Here is an 11,430-nt window from a genome sequence, read left to right as displayed (position 1 = left end):
GAATACGCCAGTAACGCTCCAAGGGCAAGGAATTGTTAAATTAAAGTGAATTCAGAGAAGTTATGTCCCTTTTCTTTTATGTTTCTTTTGCACACACTAAACTCAAATCTTTTCCAGGTACAGATTAGATTCCCGCAGTACGGTAAATCCAACTGATAACCAATAATACACATGAAGCATTACTTCCCACCATAATTATTTTCTAATTTTTCTGCGTGGAAAGATGTGTTAAACCTGAGTTTTGATTCTGATGAACTTCGTAATGCCTTTTTCTTTCAAAATAATACTGTAGCTTTTTATATGGGATTTCCCATCAATTGTTTCGATCATTTTCCCTGTACTTTCATTCGATGCTGAAAATGAAGGTTTTCTGCATTCTTTCTTTTCCCTGTATTTCCAAAAGACAATGACAATGAATGGTTTTTACATTATTTTTGGTATATGGAAACGAGAATAGATGCATCAAGGGCAGCATACAATAGCTGACCATCTCTCAAGGGACGCTGCATCCAGTCACTCGACTCTTTTTTTTTGTTTAAGTAGTGTCCCAACATGGTCTTTGCAATGCCGGAAAGCCCCCATTTACCTGATGGAAAAGCCTCTTGCAGGTCTGATGTAGGTCCTTCACGTTACTGAACACACTCCAGCTCTCGAGTGAGGTGTGAATGCACGGCTGGAGCTAACCAGCCATATATTGGGTATTTAATGCCCTCAGAGCAGCACGCCACTTAGCCCGATAACACGGGAGCGGGCAAATATTATTTAATGCCGAATTTGCCCGCTCCTCCCGTGTTATCGCATTAAGTCGCGTGCTGCTCTGAGGGCATTAAATACCCAATATATGGCTGGTTAACTCTTTCCGTGAATGCACTCCATCTCTCAGATGAAATGAAAGCCAACCATGTGTAAATTTTCGATAGGCACGAGGACGACGAAAACTAAGCTCACTGATTGGTTGCAGTGAACCGTCTTTGTACATCCAAAGCCCGCAGTGAAAAACGCCTTTGGCCTAATAAAAATAAAGCAACATCATTGAGTGTTTTTTTTCCTTGCATATAAGTGTGTATGGTTAATGCCAATCACACAAAACTAAAAATAAAAATAGAGAAACATGATTAAGTTTTTTTTAAGTATAAGTGTACAGTTAATGCAAATTACACATACACCCTATCTTTTGACTAGGGCGAAATGAGCATAATAAAATAAAAACCTTGTAACATGCTTGAGTATCTCTTATAAGTTTGTTTGATTTATATTAATTATATTAAATCTCGTCCGGGGGAAATTACAAAAATTCATAATAAAATATAATTTTCTATATTTTCTTAAATTGGATGAAGGTGGGTGTAAGATAGCTTAATTGGTGATGAAAGTAATGTGAGTCTTTAGTAAGTTGAAAGATCAAAGGTTCAAATCCCTATTTTGTGTGACTTGGTTTACTAGAAGAAAATGTTTTTTGTCTCAAAAAATATGATCCCTCTCGATGCTTAATAGACTTGATCTTAACATATATCTACATTGGTTAGACTTGATCTTAACATATATCTACATTGGTTAGACTTGATCTTAACATATATCTACATTGGTTATTTATATATGTCAACACCATGCTAAGCATGGAAGATTTTACACATCTCTTTTATTTTGAGGGACACACAAAGATTCATATCAACTCCATGCTATAAGAAAGATTTTTAGCTCAGAAAATGTGATCACTCTAGATGCTTAATAGATTTGGGTGAATATGGATCTATATTGTTTATTTATGTATGTCAACTCCATGCTAAGCATGGAAGAAATTACACATCTCCTTCATTTTAAAAAACACACAAAGACGTGTTTGTATACCATATATCAAGTGCATTCTAAGCATGGAAGGAGTTTAACATCTTCTAAATGTTTTGGCAATATAATTCTTCATGACATTGTAATTTCACATTGTTTAAATTACATTTTTAAAACATAAATAGATTCATTGCTTTCAAAATCATATTTTTTAGTGGGATTGTGTAGAATAGAAATATTATACTTGCAATTTCAATATATCTTTATAGGATTTTGGAAAAATGATTAAAAAATATACAATGACAAAAAACATGGCTACATGAATGCTCAAACCCATAATGTCTACCATAAACATTTTTTTGGTTATTAATATTTTTTTAAATATATGCCTTTCTTTCTCCCTTTACGTGTCTATATACATCTATATCCATATATAAAATGTTGATTTTTTTATTTATAATTCAAACTAAGAAAAATTATTATTAATATTTTTTAAATATCACATATTAAATTCATATTAATAATTAAATAAATTACATTTTTTTTTTAAATTTTAAATCAATTAAATTATTTTCCATTACTTTTATTTCACATGGAAATAGAAATATTTTGTTTATTATTAAAATTAAAATATATTTTATAATTAATATTATTTTTTACTTAACGTTTTTTTAATTTCTTAAAAAGATAACTCTAAAACACATCACAACCCCATATTAGACTATTACATGCACCTCTTAGCAAAATAACATTTCCATTTTTAAAAATATAATATTTGAAATAAAATTCTAATCAATAAAATAAAATTTCCAGAATTAAAACTTTATTCTCATATATTAAATTTATAATTCTTTTTTTAACAAATTAAAATAATAATAATAATAATAATTTATCTAACAAAGTGAGAAAAAAATATATTAAATAAAAATAGTGAGATTTTTTTATTACAAACAAATTAATAAAACATTACTACTCAAATTAATGTTCAAAATAATCACTTAATTTTAAAACGCTTATTAACTTAGTCATTCTTTGAACCCAAAAAGATAAGCGTAATCAATCATCATGAAAGAGCATAAACAATTCGAACATTGACATGTTATCAAAGATGTTATTAATTTTTTTATCAATTTGATGATGCAAAGATACACCGAGCAAGCATTTATAAGTGTATTGTTATTTTTAAATTAAAAGAGCTATTTTTATTAAAAGCATTTTACATGTTAACGAAAAAATATTTTACAAGTACAATTATATTAATAAATCTTATTAATAAACATAATAGGTGTTATATTACACCTAATATATGTTATATCGCAAATTTGATATAATATATTATCATATCAAATATAGATTAAGTTAATTATTGTTGATTTTCATATTGCAACAATCTTTGATATAATGCGGCATTAGACCATGGTTTATCATGATTAACAATGGTTTACCATGGTTGACCATGATTGATATTATAAACCTAAGCGAATAATAAACTCAAGGGATTAATACTAAAAACCCATGGGAATAATATTAAACCCTAGGAATATGAATCATTAGATTAATAAACCAAATGGATTCATATTATAAACCCAAGGGATTAATACTAAGACCCCAAGAGATTATGGACTCAACGAAATAATACTAAACCCAAGGGATTAATATTATAAACCCAAGGTATATAAACCCTAAGATAAATATTATAAACCTTAAAATAAACATGCTTGACCATGGTCAATTTTCATATTGAGACAATCCTTGTCACAATGCGACATTAGACCATAGTTGACCATGAATGATATTCATATGGAGATATTTGTTGTCACAATGTGACATTGGACCATGATTGAACATGGTTGAACCCTTAGATTTTCACAATACAACATTGGACCATGGTTGATTATGCTTGACCATGATTAATTTTCATATCGAGACAATATTTGTCACAATGCAACATTGGGTTATGGATGATTTTCATACTGAGAAAATATTTGTCACAATGTGATGTTGGACCATGGTTGACCATGTTTGATTTTATAAAACATGGTTGACCATGGGTGACCATGGTTGACCAATATTTTCCATGGTTGGTCATGATTGATATAATAAACCCAAACAAATAATAAACCGAAGGGATTAATACTAAAAACCAAAGGAAAAAGTATTAAACCCTAGGAATATGAACTCTTGGATTTATTATTAATATTAAACCCCAAGCGATTGTGAACCCAATGGAATAATATTAAACACAAAAGATTATTATTATAAACCCAATGTATATAAACCCTAAGATAAATATTATAAATCCTAAAATAAACATGGTTTACCATGGCTAATTTTCATATTGAGACAATCCTTCTCACAATGTGATGTTGGACCATCCTTGACCATGAATGATTTCCATATCGAGACAATCTTTGTCACAATGTGATGTTGGACCATGGTTGAGAATAGTTTATTTTCATATTGACACAATATTTTTCATAATGCGACGTTGGACCATGATTGATTTTATAAAACATGGTTGATCGTGATTGGCCATGATTGATATTATAAACCTAAGAGAATAATATACACAAGTGATTAATACTAAAAACCCAAGGGATTATAAACCCAAAGGAATAATACTAAACCTGAGGGAATAATATTAAACGATAGGAATATGAACCCTTAGATCAATAAATTGAAGGGCCTCATATTATAAACCCAATGGAATAATATTAAACCCTAGGAATATGAACTCTTAGATTAACAAACCTAAGGGATCTATATTATAAACCCAACAAAATAATAACCCCAAGGCATTAATACTAAAACCCCAAGGGATTACGAATCAGTTGTAGGCTCAAAATCTCTGCCTCAACATTATAAAGGAGACCACCCAGTGGGGAACATAAAGCAACTCATTTTCCATTTGGAATGATGATTCCAATTGGTTAAACTAGGTCGAGTTACCTTCTCTCTATCTCTACTGGCTTAAAGTATGACTTTCACCTACTAATAGAGAAGAGACATCAAATCGACTGTTCCTGTTTATCATGCAAGCAAGTGATCCTTAAGCTGATCTAGGGCTGAGTCAAGCCACAACTAAAGTTTGCCTCTTTAATAAGGGGCCTTCCAGAAATGTAGATTAAATCTAAATGCAGATTAATTCTAAAATGCGAGCAAAAGAAACAAATTATAAGCCTTTTGCAATTAGGAAGATGTAGATCTAACCCAACCCAGAGAAAAGTAATTAACATAATTTTGATTTTAACATGTTTGGCTTAAGATGAATATGTAGCTGATGAATTAGTTCAGTTAACTAATATTATAATTACCAAACATGATTTTCAGATATCTATTAACAACGAATGATGAACAAATAACATTAGGAAGTATTTCTCATAATTCCAATGGAAATTAAATCACTATTAAATGACAGATTTTTGAGTAAATAGTTACTCAAAAATTTGGTTTCAATGCACAAGAGCAAAATACAAAACTGATAACAAAATCATGAGACAAAGAGACTAGATAACTAAGCCGTAAAAAAAGAATTCATATCGATATAAGTGCACAATATATAAATCCAATAACATAATTCTTCTATCAAAAGAAATGAAATATGTATTAAAATATCCTCCAAAGCATAAAATCTGATCCAAAAAACAAGAGATGCAATAATGTAAATTTTGCCTCTCATACATAGTTCAAAATGGAAAAAGACAAATCCCAATGATTCTTAGATCTGAGATTGATATTCTCTACTTACATCATGAAACTCCACTTACAATAGTGCTTTTAAGAATTGCAGAATTGCAAAGAAGAGAAGTATTTTCTCCATTCTATAAAAAACTATTTATACTTACAAAAATCAATCCCAAAATATGAGAGTTGCGGAAGAATAAATCTGCTACAACAATTTTCATTGATCAAAATTCTTTTTCTTCTATTGGTGGAAAAATTTCATTGGTTCAAATATTATCGTCATCGTCTACTCAATTGTTCTACTAGAAAAAAACCAATCAAAATTAAATTCAAATTCAAATTCAAAAAAAAATTACCAAATCTAGAAAAAAACATCTTTAATCAAATTTTAATTAAATAAATAAATAAAAAGAAATCGGAGCTTTCCATTAATCCTTGTAAAGATATTATTGGTCAAAGAAAACATAGTCATATGGATTTGCACTCAATAGAGGCTATGAGCAAATGAAAATGCAAAAAATGAAACTCAGAAAATTAATTTTGTTTACAAATTCAAATCTTGGTTTTCTGTTGAACATGAGACTCATTTAATGACCAAATATTTTCATGCAAGCATTTGTGAGATATTCTCCATGATTTTATCTTTCCAACAAACCATCCTAAACCTCATTTGGCCAAAGCAAAACCCAACTTATGAGCTTGCAAAGTTGAAGTGTCAAAATTGGTAGAATTGTGGAAAAATTGCTGCCTAGGACAAAATTAGGAAATTCTAATTAAAAAGTCTATTTTTTAAGGTGGTTCATGAACACTAGGTGGTCGCTACATTGACAGAAAAATCCAGGCAGATCAACCCGAAGGGATCGACCGGTCGGTCCAACAAGAAAGGCCTAACCCCAAGGGCATCGAGGATATTTCATCCCATGATCTCCCAACTGGCAAAGTACTTAGCAACGAGAACTTGACCAATTGAGCTAACCCTTGGGGCTATTAAAAGAAAATTCTAATCCTATTCAAATGTACATTTTTTTATCAATTACAATTATAAAATTAATTAATTATATACAAATGAATTAAAAAAATAAATTTACAAACTAATTAAAATTACAATGATAATCCAAATTAAATTAATTAAAATAAATAAAATTAAAATTAATTAAAATTAATTAATTATTTTTTTAATACAACATAAGACATATGCCAAGTGGCTATTGGTCCCAATTGAATGGGCCTAGTGGCTTTTGGCTCAACGAATGAGCCATGGTGGACAAATGGGAGGCATAAAGAGGGACTTATATATAGTAAAGTGGAGGCATGAAGTGGAAGTTATAAGGAGTGGAGAGGAATATTGGAGGAGTTCCAATATCGAAAGTTTTAATAAGAGGTGTTACGATATTCAATGGTCTCGAGGTTTTGATGGGAGCCTTGGGATAAACCAAAATTATGTTAATAAACTATCGAATATATTATCCATCATGGCATCTAGGGTTATTAATATCGTAAGTTTCATGAAAAAACTCTGAGGTCAATGCAGTTCTGAGGTAGATCAGGCAGTGGAGATATTGAAGGATCGGGACATTATATTAAAAGGTTGTGATATTCCCAAAGTTTGAGGTCATATTAATGAAATATTATGTAGCGAATATTTAATACAAGCCCCATTAGGAGTTGAATAATACATGAGGCATCGAAGTTTTAAAATATCAGAGGTCCTTTTGAAAATAGAGTTATGATAATTATTATTTCCTCATGGAATGTGAAGTATGGTACACAGGGAGAGAGGAGGGCCATGTGGAGTGGGACCTTCTCTCCTAAGTATAAACTACAACCACTTTCAGTTTAAAAATATGACAAAATGAAGTCACTTGGAATGAGATTCCGAAAACACATAATTTTAATTATTCTACAATTTGGTTGTGGCGATTTTGTAGGACCATTAGTGAAAATTGAAATAATTAGTAAAAATTAACTAGGAATTAATATTTACAATCAACTACTAATTTATTTAAAAAAAATAAAATAATATACATTTTGTACATTTTTTAACCTATTCAGTAAAAATTATCGACCTTCAGATGAACACCATTTGCAAATTGTGTAACCAAATGAGATGAAATGAGTACTAATGGAAAGCTAGCGAAAATCTGAACTCAATGAAGCAATAAAAACATAAATCTGATGAAAATGAAAAATTGGCAAAATTGTAGAACACTTAACCAAAAGAAAATATTAAAAAAAAATAATTTAGCCAAATTATGAAAAGGGTCCCCATTATTTTAAATAAATAAGTCAAAAATGGGGGGTTGAGTTTTCACTATAATAGAACCCAATGGAATAATATTAAACCCAAAGGATTGGTGTTATAAACCCTAAGATAAGTATTAAAACCCCTAAAATAAACATGGTTGACCATGGCTAATTTTCATATTGAGACAATCCTTATCATAATGCAATGTTGGACCATTCTTGATAATGAATTATTTTCATATCGAGATAATCTTTGTCACAATGGGACGTTGGACCATGGTTGAGCATGATTGTTTTTCATATCGAGAGAATCTTTGTCACAATGTGACATTGGACTATGGTTGACCATGATTGGTTTTATAAAATGGTTGACCATGGTTGACCATTATTGATATTTTAAACACACGCGCATAATAGACCCAAGGGATTGATAATAAAAACCCAAGTGATTATAAACTCAAATGAATAATATTAAACCCTAGGAATATGAACCCTTAGATTAATAATCCCAAGGGATTCGTATTATAAAACCCAGGGAATAATAAATCCAAGAGAATAATATTCAACCCTAGGAATATGAACCCTTAGATTAATAAACCCAACAAACTGATATTATAAACCCAAGGGATTAATACTAAAACCTCAAGGGATTATGAATCCCACAGAAAAATATTAAACCTAAGGCATTAATATGATAAACCCAAGGTATATAAACCTTAAAATAAGCATGGTTGACCATGGTTAATTTTCATATTGAGACAATCCTTGCCACAATGCGGCATTAGACCATGGTTCACCATGTCTAATCATGAATGACTTTCATATCGAGACAAGCTTTGTTATAGTGCGCCATTGGAACATGATTGACCATGGTTTATGTTCATATTGGAATAATATTTGTCACAATGTGTCGCTGGACTATCAATGACCATGCTTGATCATTGTTGATTGTGATTGATTTTTATAAACCATGGTTGACATATTAATCTAAGAGTTTATAATTTTAACCCTAGGTTTTATTAGTCACCTCAGCTTATTAGTCCTTAGGTTTTATAATATACATACCTTGGATTTATTAATCTAACGGCTGATATTTCGATAGTTTAATATGATTCATAATGTTTAACCCCTTCTGCTTTTCATATTAATCCCTTGGGTTTTCAAAATTATTCCCTTGGGTTTTTAATAATAATCTCTTAGGTTTAATATTAATCCTAAGGTTTAATGTTATCCCCTTGGGTTTTTAATATTAATCCCTTGGATTTCTAATATTAATCTCGAAGTTTATAAAATTAATCTTTGGGTTTGATGTTTTATTTTAGAGTTTATTGATAGTGTTATAACCCTCCTATGGGTTTATTGTTAGCGCTCGATTGTTGAAAATAAGAATTAGTTATGTTTTTCTTATTTTAAATTATAATATTAGTGAAATAGTCGAATAAAATATAGATAAGTAATTTTTCCATTTAACATATTATGTTTAATAATATTAATTAAATTAATTAGAGTAGTCTTTTTTTAAAAAATTCTTATTTAGATTTTTTCTAGAATTATATTAATAAAATTTTAAAATTGAAAATAAAATTACTATAATTTAAAATAAAATAATAATAAAAAATATTTTTTTAACAATTATAAATAAATATATTAAATAATTTATTTATTTATAAAAAAATTCAATAATTTTAATATATATATGTTAAAGTTGTTGACATTTCTATAACCAATCATTAAAAATATCCTCCTATATAGTAATAAATCAATCCATATATTAATAAATCAATCCAAATTATTGAGAAACTCCTATTGAACGCAAAACTATTATAAAAATATAAAACCTATCTATAGAACATTCTTTATATTCAAACAAAGAAGCTTCCACACAATATCACAATATAATCAATGAAACTATTCCCATACATTTTTCAAAATAGATTAAAAAAATAAATGATCCACTTAAATTCTTTGCAATTTAGAATTGAAGTTAGGAGATGTAAAAATATTTTATATAAATATGTAAAAAAAAATTCTAAAAAAAATCTAGTATCTTTACTCAATGTCAATTTGATTTAGAAGATTCAATGTCTATTTAGTTGGGAAGTAATGGGAGTTTTGGAGTTAAGAGCTACAAATTTATTTTAGTAAAAAAATTATATATATTTGTTTAATATCAATTTAGTTTTAAAAAAATGGTTTTCTTTTGTAAATAATATTTAATATAAAAAATATATTTTCAAAATTTTTACTAATTTGATCCATATGAATTTGATTTTTAAAATATTTACTATAAAAATTTATATATAAAATAAATTAAAAATATATAAATTTTAAATTTTATATCATACAATTTTATATTAAAAAAAAAAAAATAATCTCCCACAGGATACCTCCCATTAGCGAAATGGTTTAGCAAAGAGAGCTCAACTATTTGATAAACCATGGGCGCCAACCAAACGTTTAAATGTGAAGGCACATATGCTTTCATTATTAGTATGTGATTGGTGGGTAATTTTCTTCATTCTATTAAAAATGTCTTAGGTCTCAAATATATTTATGCCTCTTTCTCGAAAATAATGTGACATTATTCCGACCCTGAATCCTCTTTTACTACTGCAATTGGAAAAAAAGATATCATCAGGAGCTATCATGCATTCAACAATACCTCAGTTTCTCTGCATGGATTCTGAATCCGAGCAATTGTCTAAGTAAATGTCACGTCTCCAATCCTAGCCTCAATTTCTTTTAATAAGAGCAAAATAAAAATTATAGCTGGGAGGATTACAAAAATCTACATACCAACTTGACTCTCATTTGCATTCACATCTATCTACATTATATGATTGAACATTGTTCTTCTTTATCAAGGAAAGCCGTTTAGTTTTCCTAATATAAGTTATAGTTACAACAAACACATATCTTATAAGGTTTATCCTACCATGATGAATATTGTTATTAGTGTTGGCAATTATTTTTTCTCCTCCTTAATTCTCAACTTACCACATGGTAATTTTATTAATTTTTCTTTTCCATTAAAAAGAGATGACTATTGTTGGCAAAAAAATTTCTCCTTCTTAATTCTCAACTTATCACATAGCCATTTTATTAATTTTTATTTTCCATTAAAAAGAATTTTCAATGGAATATCTCCTAAACATTCTTGCATTAGCCTTCACTCTAAACTCATATGCCCATGTGTATTGTTGTTAATAAAGGTGTCCTCCCTCGGCCCTACTACAAGTCAACTCTAATTCGTTTTGTTGGGGTTTATCCATGGTGTTTGATGCATGGAGACTATGTGTATGGCATATTGTTTTGTGCAACCACTTTTTAATTGATGGTGTTGATTATACAAAGTAGTAACATTGAGTTATCAAAATATGTTTATCAAAAAATTTATGACATGAAAGCTCTTGAACCTTGGTACCATTCGTTTACGATCTAAACCTAACATCTGTTCGTCAAGAAAGATCTATGGCGAATCTTGGTCGACTTTTCATTAGGATAACTTCCCTAGGGGTCACCGACATTCTCTGGTCATTTTCGGCTTTTCCGAAGTAATGCTCTAGTATTGGTGGTTTAGGGTTTGATATAGATAGATGGTGTTTGCAACTCTGGCGAAACCCAACTTCTCCACCATACCATCATCTTTTTGGGAAGGTGACATTGGCTCCTCGCAACCTTATTCACCAATTGTTTTTAATTTTATCTGTGATGAAT

This window comes from Pinus tabuliformis, chromosome J (genome assembly GCF_031772625.1).
Source record: "Pinus tabuliformis cultivar Carrire ecotype Pingquan chromosome J, CPIR1, whole genome shotgun sequence".
NCBI classification, from domain to species: domain Eukaryota; kingdom Viridiplantae; phylum Streptophyta; class Pinopsida; order Pinales; family Pinaceae; genus Pinus; species Pinus tabuliformis.
Note: the sequence above shows the minus strand (reverse complement) of the source record.